Source organism: Alternaria triticimaculans, assembly GCF_023758025.1.
Source record: "Alternaria triticimaculans strain BMP 0046 chromosome Unknown scaffold_59, whole genome shotgun sequence".
NCBI classification, from domain to species: Eukaryota; Fungi; Ascomycota; class Dothideomycetes; order Pleosporales; family Pleosporaceae; genus Alternaria; species Alternaria triticimaculans.
This window is the reverse complement of record NW_026056016.1, coordinates 17,600-35,351: the sequence shown is the minus strand read 5'-3', so window position 1 is coordinate 35,351 and position 17,752 is coordinate 17,600. Positions and strand designations below refer to the sequence as shown.

Below are 17,752 nucleotides of genomic sequence, written 5' to 3'. Positions count from 1 at the left end.
GCGGGGGGGACTAGATATCTTTATAACATTCTTTAATAGCCTTTATAGCTCAATGGTAGAGCGGAATACTGTTAATATTCTGATAAATGTTCGATTCATTTTAAAGGCTTCTCATTTGCCTTTACAAAATTTTTCAGAATAATGTTAGGAAAATTGTTACTCCCTAGAGGATGTAAAAGGGGAGTTCGAATCTCTCTATTCTGATATGTTACTAAATTCATTAATATTATTACTTTTATCTAATGCTATTACATCAAGACGAGACAAATCTATCTTGTACTCTAGAGTAACGATTACTATCTTACTTATTTCAGCTTTTATAGCTTATGATAATTTATCTCTTTTATTTTTAGCAAAAGGTATTGGAATCTTCGGTGGGTTATTCCATACTACGGCTACTACGAATTTTTTCCACCTGTTTATCTTTTTAATAACTAGCGTTATCTTATTGTTAACTTCATTTTACCCTAGAAAAGTTTGATTGAAAGAATATAGCAGTCCGACTAGACTTTTATTTACAAAACTAGTTTACTACGGAACCTTACTTTTAAATAAAATGGGAGAGCAGTTTAAAATAATAGAATACTCCTTAATTATCTTATTTATTGTTACAGGTAGTGTTTTTCTAATTTCTACTAGTGATTTAGTATCCATATTCCTATCCATAGAATTACAAAGTTATGGACTGTATTTATTATCAACTATCTATAGAGATTCAGAACCCGCTACTTCAGGTGGTCTTATGTATTTTTTACTAGGGGGATTGTCATCCTGTTTTATACTATTAGGTACAGCGTTACTTTATGCAAATTCTGGTACCACAAACTTAGACAGCTTATATATTATAACTAGCATATCTAATGTAAGTAAAGACAACCTTACTGGGCTACTATATTGATATAAATCTTACTATATACACATAAGTTTACTATTTATAGCTGTAGGATTCTTATTTAAAGTTTCCGCTGCACCATTCCATTTTTGAAGTCCTGAAGGATGATTTGGGAAATCATCCATAACACCGTCATCGTGTTTACGGGACAAACTACCAAATTCCGGGAACACCCTAGAAATCCAAGTACCAAGCTATAGTTTAAAATCTATAAGTGGCTGAACTAATCACTCATGTATGGTAAAAAGCTTGGAAGCTTCTGAAAAGAATACGGGTTATCGCGGATCTAAATCAGTCACTGTTTTATCTCTAAATAAAACACAAACTGTAAAAGAGCAACGAGTATACGGTAGTTGATATGATTTATCATATTTAAGATGTATTCTATCAGGTTTCAAGAGAAACCGTTCAGTAAAAATCCCTTCTAACCAATTTATGCCAAGACGATTTTATACAATTAGTAATAATATTAACCCTAAGACATATTCTCTTATTACCCTACCTTGATTTGTGACAGGCTTTACAGATGCAGAAGGATGTTTCACCATTATTGCACGTAAATCACCTAGAAGCAGCACTGGTTGAAAAATCGAAGCCAATTTTATTATAAACCTTCATAAAAAAGATGTTAAACTCTTAAAAGCTATTCAAGATTTCTTTGGAGGTATAGGACGAATAAGTAAAGAGAGAAATGGTTGTCGTGATTTTACAGTTAGTTCTTTAGATCAAATTGTCACAAAAATTATCCCTCATTTCGATAAATACCCTTTAATCACTCAAAAGCTTGCGGATTATATTTTATTTAGAGAAGTTATTATGATAATGAAAAAAGGTGAACATTTAACATCTTCAGGTTTAAAAGCCATTATTAACATAAGAGCTTCTATTAACAGAGGATTGACTCCCGCATTGAAAGAAGCTTTTCCTAGTTATTCTCCTGTCCATAGACCTTTAATTGATGCACAAACGTTGCTTCCTATTAATCCTTATTGAATAGCAGGTTTTGCTTCCGGTGATGGTTCTTTTATGGTTAAACTGAGAGTTAGTGATGCTTACAGTGCAGGAGGTCGTGTTGATTTGGCCTTTGTTTTAACTCAACATTCTCGTGATCTGTCTCTTATTAAGTGTTTAGCTGATTACTTTTCATGCGGACAGTTTTATACTTATAAGGATTATGCGGAATTTAAATGTAGTAATTTCAAGGAGATCTATGAAACAATCTTACCCTTTTTCCTTAAATACCCTATTCTGGGTGTGAAATCCAAAGATTTCGAAGATTGAGTTAAGGTTGCGGAGATTATTAGTTCGAAAGCTCATCTTACTAAGGAAGGGTTGGAGCAAATTAGAGCGATTAAGAATGGAATGAATAGAAATAGAGAGAATGTTAAATAGTTTTTATTTTTATATCATAATTGTCTTATCATGTTATATATTATATTTGTATAAAGTTATTAAGGTTATTTGTAAGATAAATTTTACTTCCGAGGACGTTTATGATGCTATTCCTACTGTTGTTACAACTTTTGTAGCTATAATAGCAAAAATTTCTATTTTTATTTTCTTATTAGAATTAGTTCACTATACAAGTAAACCAATACTAGATCTAGATTTTTCTTGAACAAATAGCTTATTACTTAGCTCTCTTTTATCTTTAGTTGTGGGAACTGTAGTGGGTTTAACACAGTCTAGAATAAAAAGACTTTTTGCGTTTAGTACAATATCACACGTAGGGTTTATATTATTAGGATTAAGTATACACACTGTAGAATCAACACAAGCCTTTATATTCTATTTAATTCAATACTCTATCTCAAATTTAAATGCTTTTATATTACTATTAACTATTGGTTACTCTCTTTATTGTTATGTAGATAATACAAATTCTACCAAAAATATTGGAAAAGAACAGGATAGTAATGAAAAACAACAGGATAGTAATGAAAACAATGGTAATTTAACCGATGTTAATAATTCTCCTATTCAACTTATTGATCAGTTGAAAGGATATTACTACATAAATCCTGTTATAGCCTTAAGTTTAGGGTTAACTTTATTCTCTTTTGCGGGAATACCACCTTTAATAGGGTTCTTTGGTAAACAGATGATTTTAAGTGCAGCAATTGATAACGGGTATATTTTTATGAGCTTAGTTGCTATATTAACAAGCGTTATAAGTGCTGTATATTATTTAGCTATAATAAAACAAATCTTTTTTGATAAACCAGATTACCTAGTAAACGATGAACTAATAGATTTTAATGCAGATGGTTTAATAACGGATAAAAATACTATCGTTCAAAAAGTGAACGTAAATATAAACAATATTGTTATATCAACCTCATTAAGTTTATCTATTTCAGTTATTACATTAGTAATAACATTATTTATTTTTATACCTGAAGAATTATTAAGTTTAGCTAATATATTAGCATTAATCATTTTTAATTTATAAATGACAAGTACAACTTTTTTCATTATTTTTATACCTATATTAGCTATTATATTATTAGCGGTTAATTTAATCTTAGCACCCCACAATCCTTACCAAGAAAAAGATAGTGTTTTCGAATGTGGTTTCCACTCGTTCTTAGGTCAAAATAGGACACAATTTAGTGTTTCTTTTTTTATCTTTGGACTTCTTTTTCTTCTATTTGATTTAGAAATCTTACTAGTATACCCTTACAGTGTAAGTAGTTATACGAATGATATTTATGGTTTAGTTATTATGATGGTATTTTTTGTACTATTGACCTTAGGATTTATATTTGAATTAGGTAAAAATGCATTAACTATTGATAGTAGACAAACTTCTTCATATAATAATGCAGATACTACTACACCAGTTTCCTTTATTGCTAAATCTTATAGCACTCTTAAGGGTAGTTCTTTTTTATCTATTCCGGTAGCTATTATAAATATGGAACCGATAAATATGGAAGCCATTATACAGCTTACTGCTAGTTTATTTGATAAATGTTATCCTTTAGTTCTAGCTTTAGCTGCTATAGCTATTTCAATTTTAGCCTTAGAATTAGGTATTTATCTGGCTGAACCTGCTAAGGATGGGAAAGAAAAAACTGGAAATAAGGTGGGCGAGGGCGTAAAAAACCCACCAAAAGGTAAAAAAAGTGACAACAAAAAACCTGGTTGTGTTCATCCTAGTGGATGGTGTCAATGCAACTCCTGTGGTTGCGAAGAAACAAGACATATACCACGTATGTTAAGTGATATTAGCCCGGACAGATGTTGTGGTTGTGGTGTCCGTGGCCCTGTTAACCATTGCCTTATGTGCGAATGTAAGTTTCACTATCGTTGTCATAAAAGCATGAGGGGGGACTATAATCCCTAAGCGATTATTCTAAATTAATTGCATAATTACAGTTAACTTGTTATGAAAAAGGTAAAATTTGTTATTTATAGTAAACTTTTATCTATTATAGTATAACAAATCCTAGTTTGAATTTACTGGTATATTGCAGTCTACATTTTATACAGAAATTAGCGGGGGGGGAGAAGAGTAAAATAAACTTTTGCTTAAAGCCCCCTAAAAATATTAGTTAATACACCCTTTATTATAAAATATATAATCTATGATGCACATTAAATAGATAATTACCATGATTTAATTAAAATAGACTTTATATTATACTTTTTAACTAAATGTAATTTTAAGATCATCATCCTAAATTTAAAATGTTATATTTTCCAACAATTATGTCTGTTCTTGAAGTATTGGCTGTTACTGTACATGTTTATCCATATAATGACGTTTACCTAGATACTCTTTTTATAATAGGAATATCTATGATAATTCTTAGCTTAGTAGGTAGTAATAAAAATAAGTCTATAAAGGAAAAATTAATATTTTTTGTTGAAAATTTTTATGTTATTTGACCGTTTATGTTATATATGTTTATCTTTATCTTTATTCTTAATATTTTCTTAATCTTATGCGGCTTAGGTGTAAGCATTTCTACTCTAAATCTTACATCATTCTTTTACACTTTATTCTGTAAAGTTGTTTTAATAAGAATAGTTGTTACCTTAGTTATATCTGCTTATACTAAACAATTTAGTTTAAATTCTTTTTCTTTAAGTGTATCCAGTGTTATATTTATCTTTATACTAGCTGGGATAAACTTTTATTATATTATTCCTTTGGTTAAATTTATTATAGGACTAGGTTTAACTAATGCAACAAATATGTTTAACAGAATAAGTTTATTTATTGAAAATACAGGTGGTAAAAATTCTAATTCAGAAAGTTTAGCTAAAGGTTTAAATAAAATTTTAACTAAATTACCTTTACTTGGTAGATATTTAAAATCAACAGTTAAAGGTTTAAATGTGGATAATTCTAAAAATAGATCTTCTCCTTTTAGAATAAATCCTAAATACCTAATTAGGAATATTATGCCTGTATATCCTTTAATTAAATTAAGTAGGTTTACTACAATATTCATACCTCAAATTGTAAGTGGGGAGTGGAAAGCTTCTTTTGAATATAAAGGTACTTTAACGGAATTAGCCATAATATTTAACAGTAATAGAGTTTATCTTACAGATGTTATCTCTAAATTCATTTGTAAACATTCTAATCTTCAATGTAAAGTTAAAATTCTATGCAACAACTCAATAGTTAACCTAAATGCTAATTTTAATAAAGGTATACTTCAAGAATTTAACCTCTCTAAAGTTTATTTAGAACCTGTTGAACAATGGAATAAGAATTTTTCTAGTGAAAACTCTTTAAATAATAAAACATTTTTCTCTAAAGGGTGTCATAATGATTTAAATCGTTATGACAGATTTGGTTTTTTATTTGATTATAATCCATTAGGCTTTTTATATAATTATAATCAAATGCCTCCTTTTGATGATAATGATTTAGTAGTTTTTGCTCACAATTATTCAACTACTCCTTCTGAAGTCAATAAAGAGGAGCTACCTTCTTCTGACTTAGATATTTTACCCGAAGAACCTACTGATTTAGTTGATTCTAATACAAACGATAATGAGAGTAGTTCTATAAGTGAAAAATCCTCCCAATTTTGGTCTAACAATCCCTCTAGCTCTGGTAAAAATACTATAGACACTTTTGAAAAAATTAACAATAAAAAAAGAGAAACAGGGGCCTTTTTTACAGAAAAAGAGTTTGAAGACTATATAACGCCTTATTTTAAGTCTTGCAGGAGTATTAAGGATCTTAATATAATTACCGAGGATTTCTTATTGGATCTAAAAAGTAATATTAATAGATTCCTACGTGAAGTTAGAGAGGACATCGCTAGAACCCTTAGCACTTATGATGAATCAGTTATGGAAACAAATGAAACAATACGGTTAAATTATCAGAAAATAACGGATCAGCAAACTGATCCAGAGCAGCTTGCTGCTTTGACAAATCACAACACTTTTTTATTAAATTATTTAACGGGCGTTACTAATATAAGAGATCAATTAATGGATTATTTAAATAATTATTTAAATAGCTGGGATATCGATGAGGGTGATAATTATCGCAGTAGAAGTTCTTTAGTTCATTCTTTATATGATACCCATACTCATAGAATCATAGATCTTCACAACGGTTTTGATTGGTATGCTTCAGAACCTGAGGGTTCTGAACCGGAGGGTTCTGAACCGGAGGGTTCTGAACCGGAGGGTTCTGAACCGGAGGGTTCAGAAACTGATGATTATAACTTAAATGAAGAGGAAGATACTAAAAATACTTCTGATAAAGGTAAACATAGATGTACTGAAAATGTTTCTGATAAGGGTAAAGGTAAATCTAAAATGACGGAATGTATTGATAGCCCGTCTGATTCAGATCCTCAAGACGAAATGGATAGAGGTGTGTAAGAATCTAGACGAGGATATAGAGATCATTATTCCAATAAAAATGGTGAGTCTAGTAAAAGATCTAAATAAAAAAAATATTTAGGTTAACTTGTTATGCTAATTATATCGTATAGCAAATCCCATTTGCAAAAATGGAATTGCACTCTAAATTTTAGAGAGCAACGGGGAGAAGAGTAACTTTTGCTTAAAGCCCCATTAATACAAAAAAACATGTAAACTTACTACACATTATTTTAAAATATATAATCTATGCGGTTTAAATAGATAATTAACATGATATATTAAAATATACTTTATATTATACTTTTTAACTAAATGTAATTTTAAGATCATCATTCTAAATTTAAAATGTTATATTTTCCAACCATTATATCTGTTCTTGAAGTATTGGCTGTTACTGTACCTGTTTTATTAACAGTAGCGTTTGTAACTATAGCTGAGAGAAAAACAATGGCTAGCATGCAAAGAAGACTTGGACCAAATTCAGTGGGTTGTACTAATTTTAATCTTACCTTTAAAAGATTTTATCATTCTTCTTGTGATGATTTAAGAGAATTATACCGTAATAGAAAAGCTCCTGTTATTGAATTTTCGGATCATGTACTTTTTACTTGTACTGATTTGCTTAATTCATCTTTAGTAAATTCTTTTTTTAAACCTTTAAAAGGTAAAGGAGGTATTTATATGTTTAGATATAAAAAAGATACTAGCATTTTTTATATAGGGAGAGCTAAAGATTTTAACAAAAGATTTAAAGATCATTTGAATTCTGATTTAAAGGATAGATTTCATAAATTTGCTAATTCAACTGGTTGAGATAATTTTGAATTCTCTATTATTGAGTTATGTGATCTTAATATCCAAGAAGATAGAGAAAATTTTTACTTGCAAAAATACTTACCTTTATTAAATACTGTCTTTAAAAGTAATTTTGGTCAAATACAATCTTATGATTCTTTATATGAGATTTTAAGACTTAGAAAATTAAAATTAAATTTAGATAAAAAATATAAAGGTATTAATCTTTATCTCTATGAATATTTCAATGGGCAAGTTAGTGCTAATTATCAAACATTTAGCTCTATAAGTGAGCTATCTAAAAAATTAAGTATAGCTAGGGAAACTATTAGTGTGTATTTAGATACATATGTGCCCTATACAAATTTTGTATTTTTAACTAATAAAATAGAATCTTTTGATTTAGTAGGTAAATTAATTAATGAGGCTATGCATGGATTAAATTTAAATCATAATATACCTAAAAACATCTGAATGTATTTTATAGAATCTAATGGTACTGTAGTTAAAACTGAATTAGAATCTAAAAGTGCAGTAGCTAGATTATTAAATGTGCAACATTTAGTTATTACTAATCATCTAGATAAATGAATAAAAGGAGGTATTAATGGTTATTATTTATTTACTCATGAATTAAGTAGTCTAGAATTAGAAAAACTAATTGAATTATCATCATTAAGAAAAACTAGGAATTGTACAGTATGAGCTTATCATGGTATAACTTTAGAATTAATTACAAATTCATTCAGTAGTATTCAAAAAGCAGCTGAATATTTTAATGTAGAATACAGATCTGTATTAAACCACTTAGATACTGAAATAGCTACTAAAAAAGGTGATTATTTAGTGTACTTTTTTAGTAATGAGTTGACTTATTTAAAGAAAAAAGAATTACTAAATAACTTAAAAATTGCAAAAAATGAGACTACTCCCATTTGAGTATATAAAAAAAAGGATGGTGAATTAATTTTAATAAACTCTAATAAACCTAGTTTTAGTTCAAAACATTTAGCAGCTAAAGAACTAAAAATAAGTACTAAAACAATTAGTAAATTCTTGGACATTCATAAAGATTATAAAGGATTGTATTTTTATCGTATTAAAGTGTAAGGTTTTAGGTAAAGTGTAAGAAACTTTATTAAGCCCTAAGTGAAAGAAAACCTTTTGCTATAAATCATCAAATTGACGGGAAAGCCCTAAAGCTATTTCAACCAAGCAAGTATGGTAACATCATTGTGGCACAGGTAATGACTCGTGGTATGGTAAAATCGAAATGGATGCACGAAAGGAAATGGGTAATCCGCAGCCAAGCAGCATAATTATTATGGTGTGCAGTTCATCGACTAAACGGTGGTTGGTGTTATTATTATTAATAATGCTTAAGATATAGTCAGACCCTACTTGAAAAAGTACAGAATATGTATTTTTTATATATTCGTTAAATGGATAGTTCACTATTTAGGGAGAAAGTCCCCAAGCTTTGCCTGTTTTATGCATATAAATGGCTAAATGGGGATATTCGTGATATGGTCTACTTCAAGCATTTGCCGATGCTCTTAAACTTTTATTAAAAGAGTATGTTTCTCCTACACAAGCCAATATAGTATTATTTTTCCTTGGTCCGATTATAACTTTAATCTTTTCATTATTAGGATACGCCGTAATTCCTTATGGTCCTGGTTTAGTACTACTAGATTATAATCTGGGTATATTATATATGTTAGCTATGTCTTCATTAGCTACATATGGAATTCTGCTGGCTGGATTAGTAATTAGTCCCACACTCCCGTGAGGGAGTTGTTGAAAATCGGGTGAATTTCGAGAAAGACTTACTTTAAGTCAACTCGAAGCGAAACATGTATTTATTTTCTTAGCACGCCTTAGGGTTATATTTTTCCACCTTGGGGTGGGAAAATGGTGCATAAGAGTGTACTACTGTCTAAAGTCCTTAGTGTACTTTATAACAAAGTCCTCTTATTTTAAACATGAACGTTCAACGACTAGTAGATGAGTATATAAGAAATACAATAATTCTACCACGAGCGCCCGAAGTCTTGTTTTATTTTTTATTTTATTATCAAAACTTTTATTTTCAAATAAAACCTTACAATTGTTTATGGCCTGACTTTGTTTTTTACTTTTTTTATATATAGCGGAAATTAGTCCTGATTGTGATTATATTTATAGCAGTAGTGTTTTCATGTCTTTTCCAATACGAACTAAATTAGATATAAGAAAATATTATACTACCATTGTTACTGAGAATGACAATATCGAAGATTTACAAGCTTTACACTCAATATACATAAGAGAACTATACAAAGATAGGGAGGCTCCAGTAATACCTTTTGATCGTGATTTAATTTTAGCAACTTGTCATCATTGTTTAGACAAGAATAAAAAATCTGAGTTTTTAAAAGAGTGAGGACATAAAGGCTGTATTTACATCATAGAATATAAGTACAACCCTTTTATTTATTACATAGGTAGAACAACTATGTTTAAAAGAAGATTTAGTAATCATCTTTTAGCTGATTCTAATAGCAAACTACATGTCTTTTTGAAGTTAGTTGGTTGGGAACATTTCAACATTTCTATTTTAGAGGTTTGTTCTTCTGAAGAACAGGGAGCAAGAGAGAATTACTACCTTCAGAAATACTTACCTTTATTGAATACCACTTTTTCTTCAAAATTTTCCGAATCTGCTATTTATTCAAGTTTAACTAGTAAATTAGCCGCTCTCAAATCTACTTCTGATTCTCATGTATCTGGTCAATCTATCCCTGTTTATGTGTATGAGGTATATGAAACATATATAGATAAAATATGTGTTAAATATAGTAGTATTATGGAAGCTAGCCGTAGTGAAAAGATTGCTAGAGGTACTTTAGGTGTGTTTAGAGATACTAATGTACCGTTTAGAAATAAGCTATACTACTCGAAACCTATTATAGATTTTGAATTAACATTTAATTTATTTAAAACTGCATCTAGTGGTTTAAATCTTAATAGTAATATAGCTAAACAGGTTTGAGTTTACAATGCCAAAACCCTAGAATTAATAAAAGGTAGCCCCTTTCCTTCTAAAACCCAAGCATCCGTTTCTGTGGGTATTAGTCGTAATGTAATAACCTATTTTATAGATACTTGGAAAGCAGAAGGAGTGAAAGGTACTTATTTATTTAGTAGACCACTTGAAGCTAAAGAAGTGGAAAATCTTATTGAATCTTCACATACACTAGAACTGGGTAATAAAATAAAAGTTTGAGCTTATAATGCTAAAACACTTGAATTAGTTAATAATTCACCATTTCCTAGTTTACTTTCAGCTGCTAATCATTTCAAAGTTAATTATCGTACCATCACTAGGCATTTGGACACGAAATTAGCTAGTTCTCAAAATAAAATTCTTGTATATTTTTTTACAAAAGAAATAGATTCAGTTCTAAAAAGTGAACTTTTGAAAAACATGAGTAAAGCTCACTATGCTCGTACTGAGATCTGGGTGTATAGATTGGATGAGTATGGAGTTTTAAATTTAATACCCAATCAACCATTTAAAACTAAACGGGAAGCTATTCGTGCTCTTAAGATTCACATAACTGTATTGAATAAATATTTGGATTCTTCTGAAATATACAAAGGGTTTCTTATCTTCAGCTCTCCACAAAATTTTCAGGATAAACTTGAATAGACGAAATATATATAAACGTAAAACCTTAGTCACAGTTCCATTCTTTTTTGTATGTTTAGCATAGAAGGCTTATAACCTAATCTACTAGCTTACTTATCAAAATATGTATATAAACAAGACTATGATGTAGTCTGAGCCATCTTGTAAGAGATGGAAGTAAAAAATAAAGAGATTTTGCTAAAACAATACTGGGTCAGCTAATTCTAAATATGCTTTTTTAGGGTCCTTAAGAAGTACAGCTCAATTAATTAGTTATGAATTAATTTTAAGTTCTGCTATACTTTTAGTAGTATTATTAGCAGGTAGCTTAGACATAACTGTTATTATAGAAGCTCAAAGAGCTATTTGATATGTAGTACCTTTATTTCCTATATTCATTGTGTTTTTTATAGGATCTATAGCGGAAACAAATAGAGCACCATTTGATTTAGCAGAGGCTAGTTTTTACAATTGTAATTCTACTTAGAATGATTTGGCCTCTTTAAATATCGCTATATGCTGAAAACTTTTAAAGCTTTACATACGTTGACCATACCAGTGTTATTGCCATGCTGTATATGAAGTCATGTAAATATTGTCAAAGATGTTACAATAAACAATCAGCAGGAAACCAAAATAATTTTAATTATGAGCAGGATCCTCAGAGACTACACGCGATAATACAGTTATATAATTGTATATGATATAGCCCATAAGAATACAAGAGTATGTTTTTTGAGATAAACCCGAATTCAATTTAAAAACACTTACAGAAAGAAACCTAATTTAAATTTTACATTACGTAGACCTTATTATACCTCAAGTTCTCCTAAAGAAGATAATCCTATACCTATATTAATTATAACGAATTTACAGGATAAAGATAGCATATTTTCTAAACGTGATCTCCCATTTTTTTTTAATAAAAAAATTGGAGGTATATACAGTTTTTTAAACATGGTTAATGGAAAACAATATATAGGTAGTGCAAAAGATTTATACTTAAGATTAAACGAACATTTATCAAATAGAAAATCAAATAGGGCTTTACAGATTGCTATTTCAAAATATGGTTTAGAGAACTTTAACTTTTGTATATTTGAATATTTTACTTATGAGAATAAGACTACTAGCTTTAAATTATTAACTGAATTAGAAACTATGTATATAAATAAATTTAAATTTAGCAATTTATATAATTTTTTAAAAAATGCTTCTAGCTCAGAAGGCTACAAGCATACAGAAGCTGCTAAAGAAAAATGGTTGAAAGATTTAAAGATAAGACTAACCATCCTTTCTGAGGAAAGCATCATGATGAAAGATCTAAATCTTTCATTAGCAAATCTGGGTCATTAAATCCTATGTTTGGTAAGACACATTCGGAAAAAACTAAAGAGCTTATAAGAAGTAAAAGAGTTAAATATCCTAATGGTGTAGGTATCTATGACCTAGATAACAATATGATAATAAGGTTTGATTATGCTTCAGATCTAGCTATTTATTTAAATGTATCTAAGGTCACTGTAAGTAAATATATAAATAAAGGGTTGGTTTTTAAAGGTAAATACTACTTAAAAGTTAACTCTTTTAACGAATAAGTAAAGTATTTACTGATACTCTACAACACAGGAATCAGAACTAGTAAGTGGGTTTATGACAGAGCATTCAGCTGTTATTTTTGTATTTTTCTTTTTAGCTGAATATGCTAGTATTATTCTTATTTGTATTTTAAATAGTATATTATTTTTAGGTGGTTATCTGTTTGACTTTAACTATTATCTATATCCTTACTTTTATTTAGTGCAATTTATTGCAGGGGATAGTTATATGTATCTAACAGAAAATGAAACTAATTTTAATGTAATTGACTTTGATAATTACAATTCAGTAATAGGAACAACTATAAGTGGTGTGGTAATAGGACTTAAAACTTGTGTAATGATCTTTACTTTTATATGAGCGAGAGCCTCATTCCCGCGTATTCGTTACGATCAGCTTATGTCCTATTGTTGAACTGTTTTATTACCAATAGTTATTGCATTTATTATACTAGTCCCATGTATATTATATAGTTTTGAAATAATGCCTTGTAATATACCTTTATTATAAATTAACAAATATTTATCTAAATAATAATTTTTTATTATAAATATAAATGTGTTATGTATTTAAATATTATACTAGAAAAAAGTTTTTTGATTTGTATAATTTACCCTAGTCCCCTTACTTTTTGAGTATATCATGAAATATGTAAAAAAAAGTTAGGGGGAGAAGATAGTATAGCTTTTATATATAATTATTTAGTAAATTTTCTAAAATTTTTCTATGTATTATAAGTATTACATTAACATAGATCCTATAATAGAAAAGAAACTAAAAACTGTCTAGGTATGTAAAAATTTTAAGTGTGGAAATATATATTGTGATCCTAACTAGTACTTAAAGGTTTTATGCTACTAGCTCTTTAGTTTAAAACACTTTTGTTGAGTTTGCTGTGTTAATTAGGTCACAATAACTATACTGGTGGAGTATAAATTGTATTTTATAATATATCATTATTTGAATGAATAGTACGTACAAAAGAGCTTATTGACATAAATTAAGGTGTTTTACAAATACAAGAACGATAATAACAAAATAATTTACTATAACAGTCATTACATACCTGCTTATTATTGTAAAGTACAGCTGTACTAATAGACAAGTTTTTGTATTTATTGGGCTACCTAATGAGAGAAAGGTGTTTTTCTATCAACACTCATCTCACACTACCCCGGGAGGATTGGCCCTTATTTGCGATTTTGTGACTCACATCTGTATGGGAAAGTATGAAGATACTCTTCTAAACCACTCCATGGAGGCTCAAGGGTCAACCCCTTAAAAATCCCCACCGGAAGAAGAAGTATCACATACTTCTATATAAGTCGGTGAATATTTCTTATAATGATTTATCAATTCTTCTTTTTTCACCAATCTATCGTCTTAATAACTTATTTTTTCGGGACTATTCACATTGATTTTAGTGCATGTATGTATCCCCTTTTTAGACTGAACACTTTTAAATTTAGTGAGATTCCTATGATTAACTTCTACAAATTTACTGGGATTTTCTTTAATGTATTTGTTTACCTTTTCTATGTCTTTTTCCATTTATAATAAATTAGTTTCACTTTTCAATTTTTTATATTTTGAAAGAGATGAATAAATAAACGGAAATTCCCTATTTTCATCTATGATTATCGTTTTGATAAACAAATCTAAATTTCGTTCTGTAAGATCCATTACAGGCTTATTCACAGACTTATCCGGATTATAAAAAGATTGTGTTACAATTTTATATGCACTAGTATTAAATACAACGATCATTAATCTACTTAAATTGAGTTGGTGAAAGACTTCCTTTTAAATTATTTTTCCCACTACTAATTATTATCCCAAAAGTTTTAAATATAACTTTTAGTAATGGTAATCTAACTCCATCAACAATTAAGAATGTTTTTCACCCATGATCTCTATGTGTAACTAACGACTCAACCATATCCTCTTTAAAAAAATTCTTTATATTGCATTATTCTATAAAGGTGTGTACCATTCTCTATTTTATACCCCTCCGATACACGCCTTCTATTTCTTATAATTCTAATAATATAAATCTTTTCCGTATCTAAGAAAATAGCCCCAAAATTACGACGTATAACATTATTATAAAATGCTTTATCTAAATAATTTCTATTAAAAACAATAGAGGTAGTATGAACAACATTACGTTCTTTCTGAGATGAAAGTGTAATCCCACTCAAATCAATTATTGTTGAAAAAGGAGCATTTCTTTTAACTAAAGAATACAAGAAATTCCTATCATTCTTTCATTTCTCTATCTGAGTTTTCTCAGATGAAGTATATATATCTTCAATTAATTTTATACTTTTTTCTTTAGCAGCAAACTCCACTGTATCCAATTTTTTTTTTAACATATCTAGTAATTTTTCTGTATTCATTTTTTTTATAATTTTTAGTAGAAAAAAAGGGAAAAGTGAAAGAACGCCCTTAACCGTTTTAACCTTTCACGGGAGATATTAGGAATCGAACCTACAAATATATCTACACTGTTAATAATATTACACCTGGATCTCCTTTTATTTATTTTGCCATTGTTGGTTGCTTTAGTTTTTTTTGTATAAAAAAAGAAACTAAAAAAAAAGTTAAACAAAAGAAAAAAAAAATAAGCAGCAGGGTAGAAAAGAACATGTATATGTTTTTTTCAACCCATGCGGGAATATACAAAAATATAACTAATATAGGTGTAGGTTTATATGATATACACAATACTAAGTAAATATATTGCTCTAAAATGTGAAAAATCTACAGTTAGCATTAATGACTGCTAACTCAACCCTTTAACCCAAAAGTTCCATTTCTTGTCTTAGAATTAATAAGGGTATATTGTGTATTGGATTTAACGTAACCTCTTAGCATAGTAGATGGTTTATTATTAAATGAGGAACGTATGTTTTTTAAGCTACCTGCATATCTATACTTAAATACAGCTCTCATAGCTGTTAAACGTCTTGTTAATCTACCTGATGCTTCAAATCTTACACCACTTACTACTTGTTGTTTTATGGTATTTATAATATTGTTTTTGTTCATTGCTTCAATATTATCATCAAATGTTATAAGTGTGTGTAAATCAGGTATTCTTACCATTTGTAAAATAGCTTTTCTTAAAACTCTTACTGCTTTATTTTTCCTATCTCTTAATTTTAAAGCTACTGCTGATGAAAATACGTCACTATTTAAATGTATAGATCTTAACTCAACTAAGTTAATTTCTACCTTTTTGTTGTATAATTTTTCAATTAAACTAATTAAACCTAAATTTCTTAAGTTTAGATTTAAGCTATTGAATTTAGATTTATTAAAATTAAGTAATTTTAATGAATTAAATAATATTTTTTGTAATCTAACTAATTTTTTTAAAAGTATAATGTTATAAGTAGGTATATTACTTAACGTAAGGTATTTTCTTCTTAAATCTACTAGGAAGTATCTTATTAAGTTGTTATTTGTTTTAAAGAAAGCCATATTTCATTTTCTAAATATGAAAAAGTTATTTTTTAATAAAGCAGGTATTCTGTTTTCATGGTTTGGTACAAATACTCTTTCTCCATCAACAATTAGTTTTCTATATTTTACAAGTACAAGAATTTTTAATATAAACCACTCAATAGATGATTTTTGTTTATTATATATATATAATGTTATAAAAAGTTTTGTGTTAGTATGTTTTAGCTCAGCTCTACTTGCATATATTTTGTTTGCTGAATAACGAATCTTGTTATCACGTCTACGTTTAAAAAGAATTTTTATTTTATCTTGTAGCATATTACAATAACTTCTAAGTAATTTATTTACTACAGCATCGTAACTTATTAAAGATTTAATGTAAGATTTATTGTAAGAGTATACACTACTAAATCATTCTTTACTAGAAGACGTATAAAAAATAATGTTATTATATTCATCTCTTTCAGAATTACTTTGTAATTTTGGATTTTTTTCTATAATATAGTTAGTACTTAATGGTTTATCATTAAAACTATTTTGTTTATTTTTGAATATGTATAACATAGAATATTGTTATGAATTATTGGTATAAATTAGGGCAAAACAATGAAAGTTATAAGTTTAATTAATATTGTACATCCTTACTACATTTCTATAAATTTTTATGTTTATTATCGTTAAATTTAACCATTTTCCCTTTAAGATAGGTGTGTAATTATGAAAAATAAGTTGGAAATAAGTGATTCGAACACTTAACCTGCCGCGTGTAAAACGGATGCTCTACCAATGGAGCTAATTTCTTTTTTTATGGGGGGCTTTAAGCAAAAGTTTATTTTACTCTTCTCCCCCCCCTTAATTGCTGTATAAAATTTAGACTGCAATTAACCAGTTACTTCATAAGATGTATATACTGGGATTTGTTATACTATAATAGATAAAAAAATTACTATAAATAACAAATTTTACCTTTTTCATAACAAGTATATGGTGATCTAATCGTTATTTTACTATTATGAACAACATGTATCTACAACTGCTTGCATACTTTCCACAAGGTTTGTCCCGCTTGCTTCTAATAATCCTTTAGCCGTTTCTTTAATGGCATTGATATCATTAGTTGTTTGTTGTGTAATACCCGGTTGATTTAATTCTGCATCTGCTAATCTATCTATATTTCTTTTATAGTCAGAACTCACTTTAATTTCATTCAGTACTATTTCACCTGCACCATGAACTTTATTCTCCGCTTGAACTAACAACTCCCTACCACTAGGTAAACCACGAACATGATCGTGAAAATCCCCAAGCTCATCTCTTAGTGGTTGAGAACTTTGTAAAATAACAGTGCTTTTCATAGTAGAATTACTATTTTGAGACAATGCTAGTGATAAAGATATAAGTAGTGCTAGAGTAATAATAGTATTATTAATATAGGAGTTAAATAAAAGATAAAAGATTAA

The 17,752-nt window shown here is 28.4% G+C and overlaps 2 non-coding genes across 2 annotated transcripts; one reads left to right on the top strand and one right to left on the bottom strand.

The window, feature by feature from the left end:
- The first annotated feature begins 38 nt into the window (after window positions 1-38).
- On the top strand, window positions 39-109 carry J4E78_011058. Its single transcript has one exon. It is a non-coding gene; the product is annotated as a tRNA-Asn (tRNA).
- A 16,908-nt stretch (window positions 110-17,017) lies between these two features.
- Window positions 17,018-17,094, bottom strand: J4E78_011057. Its single transcript has one exon. It is a non-coding gene; the product is annotated as a tRNA-Val (tRNA).
- Window positions 17,095-17,752: the final 658 nt, after the last annotated feature.